This window comes from Diabrotica virgifera, chromosome 3 (assembly GCF_917563875.1).
Source record: "Diabrotica virgifera virgifera chromosome 3, PGI_DIABVI_V3a".
NCBI classification, from domain to species: domain Eukaryota; kingdom Metazoa; phylum Arthropoda; class Insecta; order Coleoptera; family Chrysomelidae; genus Diabrotica; species Diabrotica virgifera.
In genome coordinates this window covers 35,194,189-35,218,736 of record NC_065445.1, presented here as the reverse complement: position 1 = coordinate 35,218,736, position 24,548 = coordinate 35,194,189, and the positions used below count along the sequence as shown (strand labels likewise).

Genomic DNA, 24,548 nt, shown 5'->3' with positions numbered 1-24,548 from the left:
GCGTTGTGTCAAAAACTTATGCTAGGTATGAACACTTGGAAAAGCCTAAAAATAGAACAAGAGAAAGTCGCCAAAAAGTAATAACGGCTCGCCACGATCGTTTTATTGTCCAAACAGCTAAATTAATGAGACCCAACAATTTCTCATCTACAGCTCCAAAGGCAGCTTTTGGAACCTACAGGTGTAAGCCTTTTACTTGAAACACTAAGAAAAAGAGTTTGTGTCCAAGAACTATACAGCAGGAGACAATTACGGGTTCTCGAATTATCCAGTTAGTACAAGATTGATCACCTAAACTGGTGTCTTCTGCAACATTTGAAATTAGCAAAATGTGATATTTTCAGATGAAGCCAGGATTTGAGTAAAATCAGATGACCGACGTATTCGTGTACTTGGAGGGCGAAGAAGACATGGAAGAACGGAAACTGACAGATCTGTTCACAGATATAAAGGAGGAAGTGTCATATTCTGGATAAGCAATACGCTGAGAGAAGGAAAAATAATGTTCTTCCTACCTTTGCACAATCTATAGACAGCTAATCTAGAGTAGCTGTCTGTAGATTGTGCTTTGCCTCTGAATCGAAATGAAACATAAATTGTCTTTTAATTCACTTCTATCTTTACTCAGATTGTGAGTAATAAGAATCTTTTTTCGTACCTTTTCCTAGACGAATGAAAGCAGAATGTGACTGCATATTGTAGAATCCTTTCCGCTTTCTATATTCTTCGTCTAAATGCCTTGTAAATTGGGGAGGGCAGAGATTTAGGATGTTAACAGAAAGAAGTTCTAACAAGGAAAGTTTCAGATTTAAATGAGTGTTAATTATTATATTTAATAATGGATTCTGTATCTGGGATTTTCCTGTTTTCTTTAATAGATGTCGCGGCAGCGTTCTAATGGTGGATTTCAATATATTTTTGAAATACCCCTTAAAAAGACAATCTTGTTTCGTTTTGAGTCAGAGGCGGGCAAGCATCTACACTGATGAAGTTCTAAACAGAAACAGCTGTCTGTAGATTGTGTCTTGCCTGTGAATCGAAATGAAACGTAAATTATCTTTTAATTCACTAATAAACATTATTCGTTGTACATTGAAATTTTTTATGGTATCGACTTTAAAACAAATAATTTCAAATTGTTATTTTAAGATTTATTGTTTTCTAATGTACATGTTTTCGTGATTCAATTGCTTAAAAATATACAGGGTGCGCCAAACCTCTGGTATTCTTTGATTACGGCTAAACTATGAGATATACAAAAAAATGTTTATAACAAAACTAATGTGTATCAAAGAGGTCTATATTCTCAAATTATTTTTGATTATACAGGGTGAGTCAGAACGACGGTATGAACTAAAGTTTTATTTTATTAAATTGAACACCCTGTATATTAAATCATTTTTGAATATATTATTTAAAAATATGAAAAATTTGTATAAGGTCTTATAGGCCTAAAGTTAATAATTTTTGAAATATTTACATTTTTATTGAAAAAAATGGTAATATTTATAGGGTTGTGGATTATGGTTCCAAAGAAATAAAAATTTAAGTGATAGGTCAAAATTTTTAAAATATAGTGTTATTTTTAAATAATTTAATATTTTTTACTTTTAGGCATAAAATATACAGTGTGATCACTATTTGCAAATACAAAATTTTCTCATTTTTTTAAATGGGACACCCTGTATATTAGTTTTGTATTTTGTAGTAAATATTACAACCTTTCTTTTGGTATAAGGTTGTATGTACCTAGCATGTTTCGTTTTGTAGATATTTTAAAAAAACTATAGATTTTACGTTTTTGCGGATTTTTTATTTAAAAATTTTTTTGCAAAAAAAATAATTATAATCTGGTTTTAGAAACATACACTAAAATATAAAATATGAAAATAAAAACGTAATTAAAGATTAAAATAAAACGTATGCTAGTACAATTCAATTGAATTTAATAATTTTAAATTATTTTACAAAAAATATTTTACCATTTTAATGAATGCATAAATTAGTTACTAAATTAAATAAACAACCAAATTTTAAATCAACCGTAGTAATTTTTCTACTACAGCAACTTTCCTGTACCAAATTAATTGTTAGTTAAATTGTATTTAGTTAAACTTTTAATTTACCTTTTAAATTTACTTACATACATCATACATCTTGAGAATATAAAAATTATTATAAAGTATTCTTTAAAACAGCTGGTGTCACAAAAGCTGGTAATACTTTTGTAGTTGAAATTTTTGTAACAATTTTTTATATTTTAAATTTTAATTTTTTAACCGAAAATTTTTTGGATATGACATTTGTTTTGGGCGAAACCATTAGAAATTATTACCAGCTTTTGTGACACGAGTAGGTACATAGATACTACTTACTTCTTAATATACTTCTATAACGTTCATTTGTTTCAAAGCATACTTTATACGTTCTCAAGATGTAGGTAAATTAAAAAGTTATTAACTGATCTTACTCGTAAATACAATTTAACTAACAATTAATTTGGTACAGGAAAGTTGCTGCGATAGAAGAATTACTACGGTTGATTTAAAATTTGGTTGTTTATTTAATTTAGTAACTAATTTATGCATTCATTAATATGGTAAAATATTTTTTGTAAAATAATTTAAAGTTATTAAATTCAATTGAATTGTACTAGCATACGATTTATTTTAATCTTTAATTACGTTTTTATTTTCATATTTAATATTTTAGTGTATGTTTCTAAAACCCGATTATAATTATTTTTTTTGCAAAAAAATTTTTAAATAAAAAATCCGCAAAAACGTAAAATCTATAGTATTTTTTTTAAATATCTACAAAACGAAACATGCTAGGTACATACAACCTTATACCAAAAGAAAGGTTGTAATATTTACTACAAAACGCAAAACTAATATACAGGGTGTCCCATTTAAAAAAAATGAGAAAGTTTTGTATTTGCAAATAGTGATCACACTGTATATTTTATGGCTAAATGTAAAAAATATTAAATTATTTAAAAATAACACTATATTTTAAAAACTTTGATCTATCACCTAAATTTTTATTTCCTGGGAAACATAATCCACAACCCTATAAATATTACCATTTTTCTCAATAAAAATGTAAATATTACGAAAATTATTAACTTTAGGCCTATAAGACCTTATACAAATTTTTCATATTTTTAAATAATATATTCAAAAATGATTTAATATATAGGGTGTTCCATTTAAAAAAATACAACTTTGGTTCATACCGTCGTTCTGACTCACCCTGTATAATTGAAAATAATTTTAAATTATAGACCTCTTTGATACACATTAGTTTTGTTATAAACATTTTTTTGTATATCTCATAGTTTAGCCGTAATCAAAGAAAACCAGAGGTTTGGCGCACCCTGTATATTGTTTACCTTCGTATGTTGTTTTTTTAGAAGGTTGTAACTAATAATGGATGTTGTAAGTTCTTAATCTGCAGATATATTTGGTTATATAACTTTCACAAAACTATCAGACTAGCCATTTGCACTGTTAATACTATCTATAGTAATAATTTCCGTAATATTTTAGACAAGGGACACTCAGTGTTAGCCGTTGTAACATTTTTTTCACGTATGTAATTGCGGTAGTCGCCAAGATAGTCGTTCAGTTGCAAAAAAATATAATCTACTACTTTAACAGAAGGTAAGGTTGCGGTGATTTAAACGATAATTAAAGTAGTAACTGCTCGATTACATTGTATTTTCCTGCTTTCTTGGGAATACATTCTTCATTGCAATCGAGCGTCAGATAGCGTTGCCACGCAGATCACGTAGCGTCGATACACATTCCAAATACAAAGTCGTTACCATTTACCAGGATCTAAAATCGGCGACAATTTTGTTTGGATGGATTATTTATGTGAAGAAGTGGCGCTAGCATTCTATCAGTTTCCACAAATCGGCGAAAAATGTTACACAAGGAATATAAAAGACACGATACTGACTGCGTATCATCATTACTCAACTATTAGACCAGGGTATTTAGCACTAAAAACACCGGAATAAACCAATTTTTAAATACAGCACCTAGAGACTTACAACTTTTGGCAGTGTGTTCAGGATGATGTCAGGAAAAAAAGTCTACAATAGAAAAATGGGTGGAAATGCATAGTTGTATTTTAAAGTGCCTAAAATTCATCCAACAGTGCATAAACATATCAAAATTAGCATATTAAGGGACAGCAGGGCCCCCGCTACTATATGTGCAAATTGTGCACATATATTATTGAAAAAAAAAATTGCGAAAAAAAATTATTTTAAAACAAAAGTTGAGAAATTCAATAGGATCAGGTATAAATACACACGGAACATATTTAAATTAAATAACAGAGATCTTTTAAAACATTGTTTTGTCCTTGAAGAATGACTGACAGATCAGGATAATAAGCATATAGAGTCAAATCCTTATTTGTTTAATAAAATTAAAGCGTTAAAGCGATCTTTTTCTGGAAGTTAAACATTTAAGGGCAATGCTTCAAGAAAGATTGCCTGGGTTAGCATAGCAAAATTATCAATTGAACAAGAAATTTTTGATGATATAAATTTTAGTGATGTAATTAATGAATTTGCAACAGCAAATTTTCGTAAAATATTGCTATTACAATCTATTTTTTATATCTCTATTGTACCTATACCCCAGTAAATGAACGTGAATTTTCCTGGTCACCACATAATTGCAAGAAAATTTGGATTTAGGTTCTACTTCTCTTCACTTAAAGTGAAGGGGAGTGAAAGATGCCCCTTTTCGGGTGTGAAAAAATACTAGGTCTAAAATAAGTCCGGAAATGGATAAACTGACTTATTCTAAGCAACTTTTGTTCTATACAGTGGCGGCCGGTCAGGGTCGGCAGGGTCGGCAGTGCCGACCCACACATTTATGGACACATTGTAAATTTTCTAAATATTTAATTTAATCAGAGTTGATGATATTTGTTTCTGTAAAATAAAAAAAAATCTGTGAGATAATACAGACTAAATTTTATTCATTGTTTTTAAAAGAATTCGATCAATCCGATACGTTAAGTGATCCCTACGCGTAAGAAACTTTTCAAATTAATAAATCCCAGCCATGCATCCGATTGCGATTGTGTGAATTCTTATTTATAAGATCTGCTTCGACAAGGACGGCGAGCCGTCTCTAGATTTACGATTTACTTGTAAGAAGTGATGTGGAATATTAGCCGATAGGCAACCAATTATACATTTCACCACAATTTCACCCGTATTTGAATGACAGAGTTCTGCAGTGTACCAATCTGCCGATCGGTGATGGGCAGACACCACAGCAGCAGGCAAGCCACGTACCCTGCTAATAGTACGCTCGATATGAAATTAACTATGAAATAAAGTAGCTTTTGGAATTTTAAATCTCGGTTAGTTTTCACTGTAGCAGATTTTCGTAAACAGCTTTTGGAAGTTTTTAATTTTATTTTATTAATCAAGGCGACAATTTTGCAAGTGATGATATCTCGATCCGTGAAGCAATCGGTTTGAAAACTTTACTAAATAATTATTCTTTTAATATTTTTTTACATATTTTTAACAAGTGTTTACCCAAACTGATGTGATATTCAATGTTGTTCAAAATCAGTCAACTGACATTATTTATTCCAAAAATAGAATAACAAAGCTGGTAAAAAATCTCAGAGATAGTAATTTTCAATATATATGCAGTGACGTTTTGAATTTGCTTGATATTTCCGAACACCCCCAAAAAATACAAAAGTATGACACAGATCTCGAAAAACAAGTATATTTTGAAATTTTTGATACTATTATTACTTGTGCAAATAGATACTCATTTTTTCAAATTTTGAAGATTTGCAAAAATATAAAAGTTACGCCAAAATTTTTTTAAAATATCTATTAGACACGTGTATTAAAACTATGCATCATTCTTTAATCAAATAAACAACTAAGGAAATTAATTAAAAGTTTTATATGCTGATCCAAATATTATCGGAAGATGGGATAAGTTACAAAATATGTATGTATAATTTTATATACTGCAATTCATTGCAACCAACTGTTTCCGAAATTAATAAATTATTATTATGAATTCTCTCATTGCTACCAACTTTTGCCTTAAATGAACGGGATTTATCTTGTCTCAAAAGTGTCAAAACGTATTGTCGAAACACCATGAAACAAAAGAGAATGCTTTTCTCAAATGTCAATAGAAATAAAACTATTAAAATCTCTCCAACACATTAATAAATTTTACGATGATGTTATAACCCATTTTGCTACGTCCAAAAAACATAGACTAAAGTTAGTTTATAAACATGTTTAGTTTAGGTTCTAAATATAAAATATGTGAAAAAACAAAAAAAAAATAAAAAAAATAAAAAAAAAACAAAAATTAAAAATCTTCTATGATAATTGAAGCCTTTTAATTAGATGGTATACCTATCTGAGGAGACAAAAACCTTGCCGACCCTGACCCTAAAGCCACGAGCCGCCATTGGTTCTATAGAGTTTTGCAACTAAATCAATAGGTAGTTTTCGAGTTATTTGCGAATGAAAATGTTTATTTTTCTACAAAAATACCACGTTTCTAGACGGATTTTCCCAAATAACTCAAAAACTAATTAATTTATCGAAAAAATATTGTTATAAAAAATGTAGCGTATAAAAAAAACAAAAAATTGTATATTCATGAAGTCTATAGACCTAGTAAAAGCAAAATTGAAGCTCATAAAAAATACGTCCTCATTCGTCAAATTCCAAATCGAATATTTCATTGTGAAATAACCAAAATATGAAGCACTTTTCGGGAAAAACTCATTAAAACTTATTATGACTTCCAAAGTTTAGTTTTTTCCCTTATTTCAAAAACCTACCTGAAATACCTACCTACCTTCAAAAAAATAAATAAATAAAAATGAACCAAAACGCCTTAAAGGGTGCCAAATTCCTTTTTTGCACACAGGCGCCAGTAGCCCTTACGGGAACCCTGAGGGCCAGACTTTGTTACTCGGGTGTTTATGGGGTCGCTAAACACGTTACGCCATCAAAACCGATCCTCTGAGCACCTGGTCACTCATCGTCAATATTTTGTGTTATGTCCCAATTATTGACATAATTCCCACAGGCATACGTATAAAATTATGTTAAAAAATATGAATGTCATAAAAGTTAAGTAAATCTGATAATTATGTACAAATCGGCAACACTGTCGATTTTCTACATGTCTGTACTACGCACAAAATGGCCGACGATCTGCGCAGTAATAGTGCGCGAACTTTTCCCGCCTACTAGTGTGTCACTGCTGTTGCGTTTTCTATGCTGTGACCTGGTGCTTAGAGTCACTGCTAAGGCACGTTATCTGGAGGTTCGATGATTATCGGATCGGCACTAAATTGAAGCAAACAGATTACTTGGAGGTTTTTGGGGTTGCTGAAAATGAATAAGCCATCAGAACGACACCCGCTGCACCTGGTGTCTAGGGTCACGTCATCTTCCGGAGTGTCGAATGATTTCGGCATTACATTGATGCAAACCGATTACACGGGGGTTTTTGGGGTTGCTGAATTTGCCCTCCGAACCGACTCCCGGAGCACCTGGTGCCCACGGTCAGTCACTGCTAAAGAACGTCATCTTCCGAAGTTTCGAAGGTTTTCGGCACTGAATGCATGCAGATAGATTACTAGGTGGTTTTGGGGTTATACGGTGGTTATACGGTGGTTATATGGGGGGGATGGGTTTGGCTGAATACGAATACGCCATCAGTACTGGCCCCCGGTGCACCTGATGCCCAAAAACCCTCTACACTCCAGAAGATAACATGCCTTAGCAGTGACCTTGGGCACCAGGTGGTAGGGGGGTCAGTTCTAATGGCGTATTCATATTGAACGACCCCAAAAACCGCCTAGTAATATATTGCAGAGAGATGAAAGGGCTGAATAAAATCGGCTAAAATTATTTTTATGCAAAAATACTGATGTGTCACTGAGAAAATCGGAAGGCGTTTTACTTAATCGAGTTCAAACAATGAATGGCAATAAGGTAAAAAAAATGTTTCGAATTGTTAGAAAAATGTTTGAAAGATTATGAACTTTATAACAAGCTCGGGCACATTTTCAACATGGATGAGTTAGTGCTACAACTAAATTGGAGTTGTGTTAGCTGCGAAAGGTTCAAAAAATGTGTCACAACGTTACTTCAACAGAAACAGGTGAAACTATTACACTAAACAATAGCTTGTTGTAATGCAGTACGAAATTTTTGGTCACAAGCCTGCGTGATGAAGAACAAAATAAAGAAAGATGAGTACACCGGCAACATGCCTCTTGAGTCTGAGCTCTGAATGTTAATAAAATCGGCATGCTAGAATACCATTATTTTTCTGGCGTGGCAAAGTATCACTTTCTTTCAAGGAAACCTGATCGCAAAGTTCTATTAGATATCTAATATTGGACGGCCACGCTTCTCATTTAAGTTCGGCTGAAATGCTTGAATTTGCGAATCAACATAAAATTACTTTACTGTGCATTCCGAGCTACACAAACACAACTCACTACCTCCAGCTGCTTCACAGGACTGTGCTTAAGGTTTAAGTCTGTGAAAAAACACTTCTCTGCCTGCCAACTTTGGATGAAAGTGCATCCTGAACAGCGCATCACTCACCAGTTTGGTAAACTTCTACAATCATCCTGGGAAAAATTTGCTACCCCTAAAAACGCTTCCGATGGATTTAAAGCTACAGGGATTATCCTTTCAATCCCAATGAGATTTCTGACTACGCCTTCATGTAGCGGATAATAATGCAGTGTCCTGAAAGACAAGACAGGAATGTCGAATGTTCGACTGATCAAAATCAACAAAACGTCGAAAATACAGGACTACAACTAAGCACATCAAAGCAATCTGATAAGATCGTTTCGCCATTTACAAAAGTCATTTAAGATATTTCACCTGCGCCAGAACCTGTTAACGAAATTAAAAAAGATAAGAAACTTTTAAAAGATAAAACGCCTATAATAGTTATTTATGATATAAGTGTTAAAAGTACAATTTTAAGGCACGCATGTGAAAGTTTGCAGAATGAGCGAAGCAAATTCTGCATTTCAGATGAGTGCCTTAAAAATTTACTTTTTAACACGTATGTCATACAATATTTTTTCTACAAACGTCTTATATATAAACAATTATAATTTATTCATTCTCAATTACAGGACAATATCTACAAAAACTTGCTAAAATTGCAGTTTTAACACGGTTGTAGAAAAAAGATATTAAACACAGGAAAAATGAATCGTTATTAAGTAGTGAAATAAAGAACAACCAATATTTTCTAATAAAGCATCTGAAAACGCAGGTTTTGGTGAGAATGTGTGCGTTGGTTGTGGCGAGGATTATAATTCTATAACAAAAAAAAAAGAATGTGTGTGTACTTTGTACGCACGTAAGAAGTTATACTTCTACTACATATTATGTGATTTTTAAGACAATACCAAAAATTAAAAAAAATAAAAGAATAAAACGCACACAAACACATTGAAAAATTCCACAAAGAAAAAATTATTTCTGAACGATAATAATTGTTGGCAAAAATTTTAAATACGCATTTTCTGAAAAAAAATTATATAACAAATATACTTACAATCATAAAATGCATAAAAAAATAAAAAAATAAAAACTTGCATCGGGAATCGAACCCGTGAATTTCGTGGCGCTTTGATTCGTAATCGAAGCCTAGACTCACTCGTCCAATTCCACATTATTTGTCATGTGGAAAAATAGGGTAACTGAACGTTTTACTGTTTGACAGTTGTTTTGAATATAATTAAATTATGTAGTGTAAATTTTGTGGAAGAAAATATTAAAATATAACAAAACAGTAAGAAAACAATATATTACATGAAGATTGGTAGAACTTTTGTTGGTAATCAAATTAAGTATGTAAATCAAAGCACTACATACCTACTAGACAAATAAATCTACGCCAAAAAATCATAATTTAAAAATAAAAATCGGACCTAATTTGTAAAAAAATAAATGTAGTATTCCAACCTAATCCAAATGTATAATTACAATATGATTATAATAAAAACTACTTACCAAATTAGAATGAGTTTTGCTTGTCCAAAATAGTCCAAAAGTCCAAAAATATAGGTATATGAAAACTATTTAAAAAGGCAGTATAACTATTAACTAACTTTGTTTCTTTTCCCACAAATTTCAAAACGCAACAACCATAAATAATCAAACTACGTACAGCTGTGCAACAGCCGCCATATTGAATAATTTTTGACATGCCATTTGAACATCCAATCAGAACAAAGTTATAATGCGCATGCGCCGGGATCATAGGTTTTAACATATAAAAATTCACCCTCATATCGACGGTAAAGAAGTATAACTTCAAAAATATGATAGGATTCTTTGCGTACGTTGTGAGTTTTGTCATCAACATTACATGGACTTATATAGTCCACAATTTCATTTATTCCATATTGCTATAAGGAGTGAAAAGATGGACTCTCGAAATTATAAGTATGAGGCGTATAGAAGCCCTTGTGATGTGGGTTTTTCGAAGGATGCTAAAGATCTCTTGGACAGAGCACGTGACCAACAACGAGGTGCTGAGAAGAATGGGGACTGAGAGAAACTCCTTCTTCTTAACGTGCCCTATCAAGTCCCCTTGACGTTGGCGATTAACATGGCGAAACTGTCTCTGTCTCGAGCTATTCTAAATAGGTGTTCTGCTTTCTTTATTCCTGTCCACTCCCGGATATTCTTCAACCAAGAGGCCTGCTTTCTACCAATTCCTCTGCGTCCTTCGATTTTACCCATCATAATAAGTTGAAGAATATTATACCGGTCTCCCCTTACTACGTGTCCAAAATAGGCCATCTTTATATATTTGATGTTATCAAGCAGCTCGCGGGTAGCATTTGCTCTCTTAAGGACTGCCACATTTGTCAGCATAGCCGTCCATGGTATTTTCAGAATACGTCTGTGCAGCCACATTTCAAAGGCCTCCAAACGGTTAATGGTGGATATTTTTAATGTCCATGCTTCGACACCATACAAGAGGACTGACCAAATGTAGCATTTAATCATGCGCTTTCGAAGTTGAAGTTGCAAGGTATCATTACAGAAGAATGACCTCATTTTTAAAAATGTGGTGCGGGCTATCTCGATTCTACATTTTATCTCTTTATCTGGATCTAGTTGTTCAGTAATATGGCAACCAAGATATTTAAAACTGGGTACTCTTTGAATTATATGACCATCAACATATAAACGTGAATCTTGATGGGCCAAACTCTCTTCCCACTGTGTCAATGGCATTTAAAAGGTGTTGTAATCCATTCATATCATCACTTAAAATAACTGTATCGTCTGCATATCTGATTGTGTTTATCAGAATTCCATTAACCTTCACACCCCATTCCAAATTATGCAGCGCTTCCTTAAATATTCTATCTGAATACAAATTGAACAACAGTGGGGACAGTATACAACCCTGTCTGACACCTCTTTGTATTTTGCATATTTCTGTTGATTTTCCATTTATGCAAGCTGTCGCTGTTTGACGCCAGTATAATTTTTCTATGATTCGCACATCTTGACTATCAACTCCTTTATCCTTTAATATTTTAATTAATTTGTGATGTTGTACTCGATCAAAGGCCTTCTCATAGTCAATAAATACAGCAAAGACGTCTTTCCTTTGATCTCGGCATTTCTGCAATAACACATTTAGTGCAAAGAGTGCGTCCCGGGTTCCCAGTCCATTTCTGAAGCCAAATTGTGTTTCATCCTGGTCTTCTTCACATTTATCTCTGATTCTACTGTGGATGATACGTAGAAAGATTTTCAAGGTGTGGCTCATAAGGCTTATCATTCTATAGTCGCTACAGTTTTTCGGACGTTGTTTTTTTGGTAGGGTTATGAATTCGGACTTTAACCAATCTTCAGGGATATCACCAGTCGAATAAGAATAAACATCATTGAAAAGTTTGACTAGTATTCCAATGTTTTCCTCATTTATGAGCTTTAACATTTCTGTAGGTATGTTGTCGGGACCAACGGCTTTCTTGTTTTTTGCCAATTTTATAGCATGTTGTATTTCTGATTTTAGTATTTCTGGTCCTTCACCTTCATCTAAAGTGTCCAGTTCTTCGGGTCTATCATCATTATACAGTTCATTTATATAATTATACCAGGTAGTTCGAATTTCGTGTTCATCTATTATCATTTTTCCCGACGAATCGGTTATAGTATGTGGAGTTTTCTTATAATAAAGACCAGCTACTTCTCTAACTTTTTTAAACATATTAAACGTATCATGTTTTTCATTCAACTTTTCTAATTCCTTGCATTTATCCTCCATCCATTTTTCTTTAGCTACCTTTATTTTTTGTTTAATTAGTTTCTGTTTTTCTTTGTATTCTGTTTTGTTATATTTCAGTTTTCTTCTCTGCTCCATCAATTCCAGGATTTCATCAGTCATCCATTGTTGTTTTTTGTGCCTCTGCATCGTTGTTGTATATTTTTCCATTACTTTCCAGGTAAGATCTTTAAACGTGTTCCATATTTCTGTATTGTTTTCATTTGTTGAATTCTTTAGCTGATTATTCAGGTCATTTTCTATTAGCGTTTTGTTGGATGCTGATATATGTAATTTTGGTGTTTTGGGGCTTTCTTCGACTTTTTTGAGCTTCACTTGGATGTCAGCTATTAGAGGGTTATGGTCTGAACCGATATCGTAAATAGAACGTAAATAGTAAATAATACATCGTAAATAGAGAACTCCTAAATATCGTAAAAACAGAAAAATGAGTTATCTAGGACATATTTACAGATGAGAATGATACAACTTTTTACGACTCATAATGGAAGGGAAAGTAGAATAAGGAAGAAGAGGTCCAGGAAGAAGAAAATGCTCCTGGATGAAGAACGTAAGAGACTGAACAGGCATGGACACACTAAGAACCGTTCAAGATAGCAATTTGATGTAATTATAGCCTGCTTTCAGTAATGGAGAAGGCAGAAGGCATCTTAAGAAGAAAATAGTTTATAATTATTAGTAGGAAAATTAAATTTTCGCCGCATGTAGTGAAATTTTCTCAATATCGGCAACATCGGTGTCGGTATTCTCGCTAAGAAATCGTATTTCGAGCTGGAGAATTCCCATTTAGCATCGAGAACTTATAACCACAATAAAATCAAATTCTTGAGATCTTTACTGGAACGAAACCAGTTTGTTAAATACCTTTCTTGTGCATTTACAGCGACCGAAGTTTATAATTAATTGAAGACGAGAGCATACCTCGTTCATCTCAGGATTCCTGCTTCTTTAACTCCGACGACAGAACAGATTTTAGATAATTGGCTGTAACATCGCCTCGTCTGAATCTTCGAAGAACGAAACAAAACGTCCTTTCAAAAGCGAACTATTTTTAAATCTAACGTAAAAATAACATTCAGTGTTTCTGTGAATAAAGCTTTAGAAATGTAGAAAGTGATTTTACACTCCTGGACTAGAGATTTAACATGTCTGAAAAAACGGGAAAAATTGGGAAAAACAGGTTTTTCCGTTTTTTAAATGGGAAAATTTAAATATTTTTTCATTGAGACTTGAAACGTGAAAAAATACCAATTTTAAACTCGTTTAAATATATTTTGTAAAAATAATAATAATAATATCTAAGATATAAGTACAAACATGATAGTCCTGTCGCCAGGGGGGGTACAACGGCCTCGTTAATTCAGATGGACTTACCCAAGTTTTTTTTATGTATTTTGACCCGTAGAACACGAATTTTTTGGGTAACAGTTGATCCGGATGTCGATAAGATTGTTATAGACCAAGAACTTGAGGAATCAAATAACAGCGATTTTTGGCAAAACAAAACAATATTTTGTATTTTTTGGGTCATTTTAAGCAAAAAATATTTCTACAAGTTTTTTAGTAGGATGCACAGTTTTCGAGATAAACGCGGTTGAACTTTCAAAAAATCGAAAAACTGCAATTTTTAAACCCGAATAACTTTTGATTAAAAAATAAAATAGCAATTCTGCTTAGCGCCTTTGAAAGTTCAAGTCAAATTATGTCGGTTTTGATTATTTGCATTGCTACGAATTTATTGTGTTATTGTTAAACAAAGCTACAAACAACTAGTGCGTGAGTGATGTTTCTATGATTTCTCATTTAAAATCGAACGAGTAGGTAGAATAGGTACTAGTGCAATCAAGACTATTTCTACGTTACATGCGTTAAAACGCATGTAAAAGCACGGGAAACCCTACGTGTTTATAGCTTTGTTAAACAATAAAAAAATAAATTTTTACCAATGCAAATAATCAAAACCGATATAATTTGACTCAAACTTTCAAATGCGGTAAGCAGACTTGCTATTTTATTTTTTAATCAAAAGTTATTCGGGTTCAAAAATTGCAATTTTTCGATTTTTTTAAAGTTCAACCGCGTTTATCTCGAAAACTGTGCATCCTACGAAAAAACTTGTAGAAATATTTTTTACTTAAAATGGCCCAAAAAATACAAAATATTGTTTTGTTTTGCCAAAAATCGCTGTTATTTGATTCCTCAAGTTCTTGGTCTATAACAATCTTATCGACATCCGGATCAACTGTTACCCAAAAAATTCGTGTTCTACGGGTCAAAATACATAAAAAAAACTTGAGTAAGTCCATCTGAATTAACGAGGCCGTTGTACCCCCCCTGGCGACAGGACTATGACGTATATACACTCAAAAATTATAATTATTATCTACTAATTCAGTCAAAAACTGAGCTAAATACAGGTTCGGCATTTTTTGTTTCAAACATAAATCATATTGAAAAGTACAGAATCTCAAATTATTGTTCCATTTTTACCGCCGAGTCCTTTGCTATTGAAAAGGCACTAAAATGATGTGCAACTCAAACATGCACGAATGTGGCAATAATTTCAGACTCAAAATCAGCATTACAAGCTATTAGCAGTCACCCAATAAACCAATTCCGAAATGCCTTAATTTTGAACATTAAAAAATTAATTATGGATCTTAAACAAATTAATGTAACTGTTTCGTTTATTTGGACGAAAGGACATTGCGGAGTCGAAGGTAATGAAATTGCGGATATAGCCGCAAAAAGTAGTCACAGTTGCCACCATATTGACAAAGTATTTAATTTAAGATTTGAATAATGCTCTCAAACCTAATATCAGGAGGAAATGGGAAACTGATTACAAAAGAATTGCAAATAGATCTACAAACCATTATTTCAGAATTCACCCTACACTTCCAAAAAATATTCCTCATTTCACCTTTAATTATAATAAAGCACAGATGCCAGTATTAACTCGTTTAAAATTGAACCATGCTCGCTTTGCATCTCACTTATATAAAATTGGAATACTTAACTCTCCTGTCTGTAGTTGTGACAATGTATCCATTGGTGATCTAAATCATATATTTCTAGAATGTTCTCTGAACTCTCAATCTTCTTCAATTCCGTATCAAGAATCAATTCATCACGAGTGTCCATTGCCACTAAATATTACAGCTCTCCTTTCTTCCTCAGATAAAGCGGTACTAGATTCGACCATTAATTTTATCAGAAATTCAAAAATAGCGGTATAGTTTAGAAATTAATAGACAATATGAAATCATTTAATGTACTTAATTAAGAATTTACATGTTTTGTGGCAAATAGATTTTGTCTGATGCCAGGATCTCTCTCACACACACACATCTACTAATTCAAAGTATCAAAACCGAAACTTCAAACGTAGAAAGTACATTATTTGACCAAAGCACTCAGTGGTATATTTTAATCTGAGTCTGAATTTTCAGACCAAGCATATGATTCAGACTCGAACCCTGCCTCATCATCCTGGACGGATAAAACAACATGATTTTTGTCAGTTTTTTCTAAAAGTGGATCTGGGGCCTGTTTCATAAAATTGACATGTTTACAAGTTACACGTTTACAAGTGACAAGTGTTGGCTGACAAGTATTTAAAAAATTTGTTTCATAAAATGATTGTTGACACTAATAGTCAAAAAATATTTTTGACATTTGTTTTCGACAAGTGTAATAATTATTTAACTTCAAACTCACGTCAAAACGTCAAAAGTATATCAAAACGTTATGTTTCGCGAATTGGGAAAGGTAGAATTCTTGCGTGCGATTAGAGAGAAGAAAGACATTTTATTTGGAAAATTTAGTCCCACTTTAACAAAGACGTTGAAAAGTGAACATTGGGGTGAAGTAAGAAAAATAGCGCTTGCAATGGGTCTCATCAATGAAACCAAGCAATATACCTAGTGCCGTGATGTACTTTGGCAAAATTTATGAAATCGTGCAGTGGAGAAGCTGGACAATGCCAGAAAACCAGGCACAGGAGGAGGCGCGATTGCCAAAAAGACGGAGATAGATCTGTTAGTGTACGAGATTTTGGGAAAAGATTCACCAATTTTGAATGGAATTGAAGAAACATCGGCAGAAATGGAACCAATTCCAAACTTTTTTGATAATGTGTCCACCAATAGCCCGGAGCGAAACGTAAATCTTTTTAATAATGGATCTTTAACCGCCAATAGTCCGAAACCAACTGTAATAAATAATGTAGCTTCATCCTCATCCACGGAAATCATGACCAACAAAGGAAAAAGAAAGCGTTCTAGTAAAGAAGATGACAACAAGAGTACTTTAGAAGATTTAAGGAAAAAAAATAAAGCTACAAGTATAAAAATTAAAGGTATTATAAGACATTTTTCTAATTTAAAAAATGATTTTCAGGTTACGTATTTAGAAATCCAAAATCATAAAACCGCACTGGAAATTTTTGCTCTGGAAAAAGAACACGGACTTCAAAAATCTAGATTTACACAAAAGTTTTATAACACAAATGTGCCTCTTGTAGAATATCCAAGCGAAGAAGAATTTTAGTTATGTTTTTATACGTTTGATAGTTTAAATAAAGTTTAGTATTTCTATAGTCTTAACTTTTTATTGAAACAATTGGATTAATTTCATAACATTTCTTTGAAAATTTTGCCGAAAATGATTTATAATTTGGATTAATCGTCCTTCATTAAATATTGGTCCATTGTATGGTTGGACATTATGGTTATCATTTCTAACTTCGAAATTTTGGAGCCAGTTTTCATCGTCAAAACTTCTAGAAATATTGTAGAGAGTAACACAGCATTTAATAATTCTTGACGCAAGTAATGGGTTTACACGTAAATAATTTAGGCAAGGAAATTTTTCTTTCAGAATTCCGAAGCTTTGTTCAATAAATCGGCGAGTTTGCTTATGTCGTTGAACAAAGACTACATTTGCAGGATCGGCAGGATTTCTTAAAATTGGAGGAATTAACCAGTCTCTAAGCGGGTAAGCACTATCACCCAAAATAATAGCCCCAGGAATTGGTCTCCATCGTAAAAATAGTTAATGGGAATTTATTTTATATGCACAGATTTTTTTCGATATTAATAAGTAAGTACCTTGTTCAAATTGTTGAAATATTTGAGAATTTCGAAGTATTCTTGAATCATGGACACTTCCGGGCCAGTTAGAGTTAACATAATAAAACATGTAGTCAGGGCCACAAATTCCCGTAACGTTAATGGAGTGATTTCCATTCCTATCAACAAAGGCTTCTTCATGATGTGTGTGTGCATCTATCTTTACTAAGGTTCCATCTACGCAGCCTACAACCATTGGCATTCCGGCAACTTCGTTGAAACGATGAACAATGTTTATAATATTTTGAGGAAAACGTACTACCCTTGGAAATAATATATCATGTACGACATTCACTACAGCTTTTACACATCTGCAAACAGTGGCTTTGGATATGCCATGCATATCTCCTATTCCATGGTATTGTCCACCATTTCCAAACCAATGCAGTGCAATTTGTAATTGTTGCGAAGGAGACAAGGCATAATTTCTGTTCGTTGGATGTATTAAGTGGGGACCAATTTCTGTTATTATTTCCTCCATTTTTATAGAATTCCTTCGAAATCTTTCGTTGAACTCCATCAATGTATTAGAATTAAAATTTACTCTTTGACAAAATACACGTCTTCGTCGTCGATGTCGTACTAACACGTTGACTTCGTCCTCACTGTCGCTGGACCACATTTTTTATGAGAAAATACGACTGTGACAGGATAATAAGTTCCTGTCACTTTACACTAATAAATTCTAGGAAAAAATGATAACTTTTCATTGATTTATTTTTTATGAAACAAAAACCTACCAACAATTGTAAAACAAACTTGTAAAAATAATACTTATTACTTATCACTGATAATCTACTCTTGTCATTTTATGAAACACAAACTTGTCAAAAGTCTTGTTCGGCACTTGTCCGACAGGAATTGTCACTTTTATGAAACAGGCTCCTGGTCTAGCATCGTAAATGAATATCTGTTTTTCGTTTATAACCAAATTTAAATGAATAGCAACAACTTCTGAATTTTATCCTGTGATAATATATTTCGTTTGCTTGTATAAATGTATGAGGCTGTGTAAAGACCAGTTTCTTTCTGAAGAGGCTGAAGATGGAGATCCATTTAAAATTCGGGAGGCAATTGGCGTAAGTGGCTGCGATGTACATAAACCTAGCCACCATATAACGGGATGAGTATTATTCGCACTATACCATAAAGAATTTAGACCAAAAGAATCCAGTTTTTGTTCTAAATTGGGCCAGATAAAGATTGACTGCAAAGTGAATCTACTTAGAACAAAAATCGTAGCGTTCTTCAACATATTTTAGCAAGCTTTCGATAAGAGAACTAGTCTGGTCAACTTGTTGGAGAATATTTAATATTGTGTCTTTTATAATTAAAGACAAAAGGCACTTATGATAATATGGATCTATCCAATTCTACAAATTTATCGATTTTAATACGGGATGCAGAATTTGTTTAGTATATTGTAACAAATTTCAATTTTTCCGTATTTTTCCTGTTTTTTCCGGAAAAAAACAGGTTTTTTCCTGTACTCAATTTTTCCGGAAATTTTAAATCTCTATCCTGGACACAAAAATCTGGAAACTTGCTTAAGTGTTTTAAATGGGGAGGAAGTAAACATTAATAATAGAAATCGTTTAATTAAGAAAGTAATAATAGGAAAAATAAGTAACCCAAAAGTAATAAGTAACGCAAAAAAATTAACACTGTTCGAAAAATTAAACAAAAGAAAAACCTAAATTTTAATTGCCCACAGTTGGCTGTTCTTTAGGTTTTGTATCGGGTATTGCTTTCCCTATATCTGCGGAGGATTTCAAGATACACCTAGGCATACTTGAAATACCTACGTTGCTGAATCTGTTTTTGCAGTATATGTTCCCATTCTTCATTCAACGCCACAGTCAGCTGTTGAATTGATTCTGACAATGGTTGTCTCTTTCTATCCTTTTCCCTAAAATGTCCCAAATGTTCTAATAGATTCACGTCAGGACTACAAGCGGGCCAATCCAAAACGGAAATTCTGACAGTATTTAGATAGTCCAGACGATTCGCGCATTATCCTGCATATGTGGACGTGTATTATCCTGCATAAATAAAAAAATATCGCCAACCAAACGGACGTAGGGGACATTTTCCTCCAGGCACTGTCGTATGTATATGCTGTTAGTGTTCCATGTTTGATGAAAATTAATTCGGTGCGTCCACTGAAAGAAATACCCGACCATACAATAACATCTACGCCATCAACCCGCGTTCTCGGTGAAATACAGCAAGGTGCAAATCGTTCTCCGGGTCTCCTCCATACACGTACGCGTCCGTCTGGAGTACGTAAGCAAAAACCGGACTCATCAGAAAACATTACAACACTCCATTGCTGAACAGTCCAGTCTCTGTGATCTTTCTTAAATCTCATCCTGTTAGCTCGATGAGCTGCTGTTAATTTAGGACATGCTACTGGCTTATGAGAACTTAACTACTTTAATGCAGGACTCTTACAGTTCGTACAGAAATATGATTTCCTCGAGCTTCTGACAAATGACTAAATTGACGTTAAAGGACGGTTCTGTATCGAAATCTGTAAAAATATTTATTACGCTGATCTCTGCACGATTTTCTGCCTGATCCTGGTCTTCTAAAAGATCTTCTTATAGTGTATTCTCAAGTCTGACGACACTTCGCAAGAGCAGCATGGACGGTACTTTTGGCAATATTCAAATTATTTGCATTTTATAACGTATACAGCGACCATCTTCACGTAATGCCACAATTTTTGCACGCACAAACTACAGGAGTATAAAACTACTTAGTTACATCATGAAAATTTGGGGACAGTCATTGATAGACGGATATGTGAAGAGATCGAAATATCCGATAATCCGTTTATTCAGAGCAGATCAACAACAGATGCAATTTTCATTATAAGGCAGTTGGTGGAAAAATACAGGAATAAAGAAACAACGGCTAATATGTTATTCGCTGATCTTGAGAAAGCATATGATATGAGTTTCTCGAGAGATTTTGTGGTGGGCACTTACTAAAAAAGGAGTCTCCGGTTAAGATGTTAAAATTGTGACAGATATGGATGCAGGAATAACAAACTAGTGCTAGGACGGGTGTGGGAAGGACTGTTAAATGTCATGTGAAAGTAGGATTGCATCAAGGTTCGGTGCTTAGTCCTTTATTTATTCTCTAATTTTGGATCAGATAACAGCGAAACCACTGGGGCGGATCCAAAATTTTTGGGGGAGGGTCATGCATCTTAAGGGTGATTACTTTTCTCTGATGCAAGGTCACTTTTAGTCTTACCACTACCACCAATAGGATAAGTGAGTTTTCAAATATTTCTGGGGGGGGGGGGTCATGACCTCGTGACCCTCCCTGGATCCGCCACTGAGCGAAACTACAGGGTAATATATCCCCTGGTGCTTAGTGTATGCTGATGATGTAGTGCTAGTGTTAGTAAGAAATAGGGAAAGCGACTTAGAACAAAAACTGGGCCAGTGGAGACAAGCTCTGCCTTGGAATAAAGGTTTAAAACTTAGTACGACAAAAACAGAGTATGTATTTGGAATGTTCATTTAAATATGGAGTTACTACAAATAAAAATATTTTTGGATGGTGAAATGATTGTGAAAAGCATACGTACCTATATAGGATTGGTATTACAGAGTAATGACGAAATAGATGGAGATTTATTATGTATGCAGTAGAATTAGGGTTATATGGATAAAGTGGAAGGAAGTGAGTAGTGTGTTGTGTTGTTACAGAAAAATTCAAATGAAGCTGAAGGAAAATTCTATAAAACAACCATGAGACCGGCTATGTGGTATGGAACTTAAGGAGAGAAGAATGCATGGAAATGAGAATGCTTAGATGCATGAGTGGAGTGACAAAAAAGGATAAAATTAAAAATGAGTATATTAGGGGAAGACTAGGGGTGGCACCAATTGATGCCATATTAAGAAAGCATAGGTTAAGATGGTTTGGTCAGGTTCAGCGTCAAGACGTCAATCACCCAATACGAAGAATTGCCGAACTGCGGAACCCTGGAAGAAGTAGCAGAAGAAGAAAGCTAAAGAAGCCCTGAGGGAGACTCTTAGGCAGGATAGGTCGGTAAAGAGGTTTGAAATTGATATGGCCTAAGATAGAAACTTTGGAAAAATGCAATTAGCGAAGCAGACCTCACATAGGGATAAAGACAAAGGGAGATAAATGACTGTGCTTCGATTCACCGATCCAAAAAAAAACAGTTTTATAAAATGTTAATATCGCATAAAAAATATATAAAAACAAATATTAGTAAATATTAAAGAATAAGAGCATTGGAAGAACTAAAGGTAAATATTTTCTTAAACGGATTTACCGAAAATCGCGTATTTTTGGACTTAAGGAAATACCAAATTTTAACGATTTCTAATGCAGCAATCTGCGGATCCGATTTTGGGGGGATTATGAACTTTTTTTGGGAGAGTCTGTGAGAAAATTTCTTAAAATTAGGGTTAGAATGATGAGTTTTAAGTCACTTTTCACGAACTTTTGAGTGCCATAAAGACATTAAAAACTTATCGTTATTAAAGTGTTCTTATATTAATTTGTCTAATAACGAAAAATCAGCATTTTTTTATATTCTCGGGGGATGGCCTGGCCTCCTCTCTGGATCCACCCTTGGCAGCATGTTATAAAAAGTAAGAAAATTGACAAAAAAATTAAATGTAGATTAATTCAAAATTGACAATACAAACAACTAATAAAATACACTAAGCATCAAAATTAACGCACCACCTTAAAAATGGGACATTTTTGATGTCTCGTATTTCCTAAACCTGTTGTCCGATTTTAGTGATTTTTTTAATATGTTATAGCTTTATTCTTCAAGTATATCGATGTAATAATATTGTTGCTAAACAGGTAAGTGTCATTGTATACCGGGTGTAACAATGATAGTGTGCTTTTTCCTCAAAGTTTGGAACACCCTGTGGAATATTCTAGCGGATATAAAATATTGAAATTAAAGCTCAACTGTATCCTTAGGCTTTCTTAACATTATGCTTTTTGATGCATTAGCTTACGTTGGACAATAAAAAAGTTAGGTACTTTAACAACTAGCAACGTCCTTCATCAATACAGGATGTTTCTAAATAAGTGCGACAAACTTTAAGGGGTAATTCTGCATGAAAAAATAATGACCATTTGCTTAATAAACATATGTCTGCAAATGCTTTGTTTCCGAGATACGGGATGTTGAATTTTTTCTTACAAACTGACAATTTATTTATTGCTCTAAAACCGGTTGAGATATGCAATTGAAATTTGGTAGGTTTTAAGAGGTAGTTATTTTTTGTCTGGGTACCATTGGCGTGCATACGGGTAATATGACCCGTATGCGCGCCAATGGTGAATATAAAATTCTTAATTGTATGTCAAAAAATGCGCAATAACTACCTCTTAACACCTACTAAATTTCATTTGCATATCTCAACCGGTTTTAGAGCAATAAATAAATCGTCAGTTTGTAAGAAAAAAATCAACATCCCGTATCTCGGAAACGAAGCATTTGCGGACGTATGCTTATAAAGCAAACGGCATTATTTTTTCATGCAGAATTACCCCTTAAAGTTTGTCGCACTTATTTAGAAACACCCTGTATGGATGAAGAACGATGCTAGTTGTTAAAGTACCTACCTTTTTTATTATCCCACATAAGCGAATGAATCAAAAAGCAAATTGTTAAGAAAGCCTAAGGCTACAGTTAAGTTTTAATTTCAATATTTTATATACGCTAGAATATTCCACAGGGTGTTCCAAACTTTGAGGAAAAAACACACTATCATTGTTACACCCGGTATACAATGACACTTATCTGTTTTAGCAACAATATTATTACATCGATATTCTTGAAGAATAAAGCTATAGCATATTAAAAGAATCACTAAAATCGAACAACAGGTTTAGGAAATACGAGACATCAAAAATGTCCCATTTTTAAAGTGATGCGTTAATTTTGATGCTTAGTGTAGTAAGTTATCAATAGTTATCATAATAATATCAATATATCAAATGTAATATAACAATATTTATAATTATTATCAACAGGAAAGTTAGAGTAGAATTGATTTAAACTGTTTTGTGTTATCAAGAGTTAGTCTATTTTTGTTTATACATACATACTATGTATAAGTAAATACCATGTTATTAGAAAATTGAATACATTGGGAAGAAACAAACAAAACTAGCTACTATTTTATGACTTTCGAATTAAAAAAATATACAATAATATAATTTAATGTAAAATTGTCAAATTGTAATTATTAAATATATTTAATTAATACATGTTCGAAACTTACCAATGCAATACTTGTCTAAAACTAATCCAAAGCACTTCGAAAAATACTTTAACCAATTTAAGTCTTTAATTTTACCGCACTACCGGTTTTATTCAAAATTTATTTATCGAAAAATATCGTTTCACCGCTCAACTCGAAACTCAGAAAACACTCATCCTCTCATGAGCTGAAGAACTGAACAACTGCCAACTGCTTGTCGGTGCGTGTAGTTTCTTTCTGTTCTTGTAATATCTGGCTTGGAGGCCGGTGCCTAGGGCGAACTCTCTTCCGTCCAACCGGCAGTCAGCTACCTATACAGATGGGTTGTTGTGGTCCTCCGAAGTTATTTGCACCAGTATTCTGAAAAAAAACGAATTCAGCGACAAAAAAAATAAAAAATCAATGAACTTTAATGATATAACCATAAAAGATAACAAAAGAGAATTTAACTCTTGCTTTCTTTCCTTCTCGCCTTTCTTTTACCCTATAGCGGTCTCGGATTTGGGCTAGCTATTTTAATTTCAATTTAACCATCTCTTCCATTAATTTTCTGTCATTATTTTCAATTCTTCGAGTGATTTTTGTTTAACTTTTCCCGCCTCTACTACTTGCTGTATCCATTTTTTCTTGGTCTGCCCCTTTTTTTTACGATAGTCTTTGCTTCGTGGACTTTTCTTGTAATTCTGTTGGGTTGCATCCTCATCACATGGTACACGACAATTAGACCGAAAGCAGTAGACCGAACTCATTAG

At 33.3% G+C, this 24,548-nt stretch overlaps 1 protein-coding gene across 1 annotated transcript in view; it reads right to left on the bottom strand.

Moving 5' to 3' along the window:
• LOC114345034 (MOXD1 homolog 1) overlaps positions 1-24,052 on the bottom strand; it is a 93,689-nt gene extending 69,637 nt beyond the window's left edge. Inside the window, exon 1 of the mRNA XM_028295866.2 lies at positions 23,818-24,052. The gene's annotated coding sequence lies outside the window, so the exon portion shown is untranslated. The remainder of the gene's footprint in view (positions 1-23,817) is intronic.
• Between the last annotated feature and the right edge of the window lie 496 nt (positions 24,053-24,548).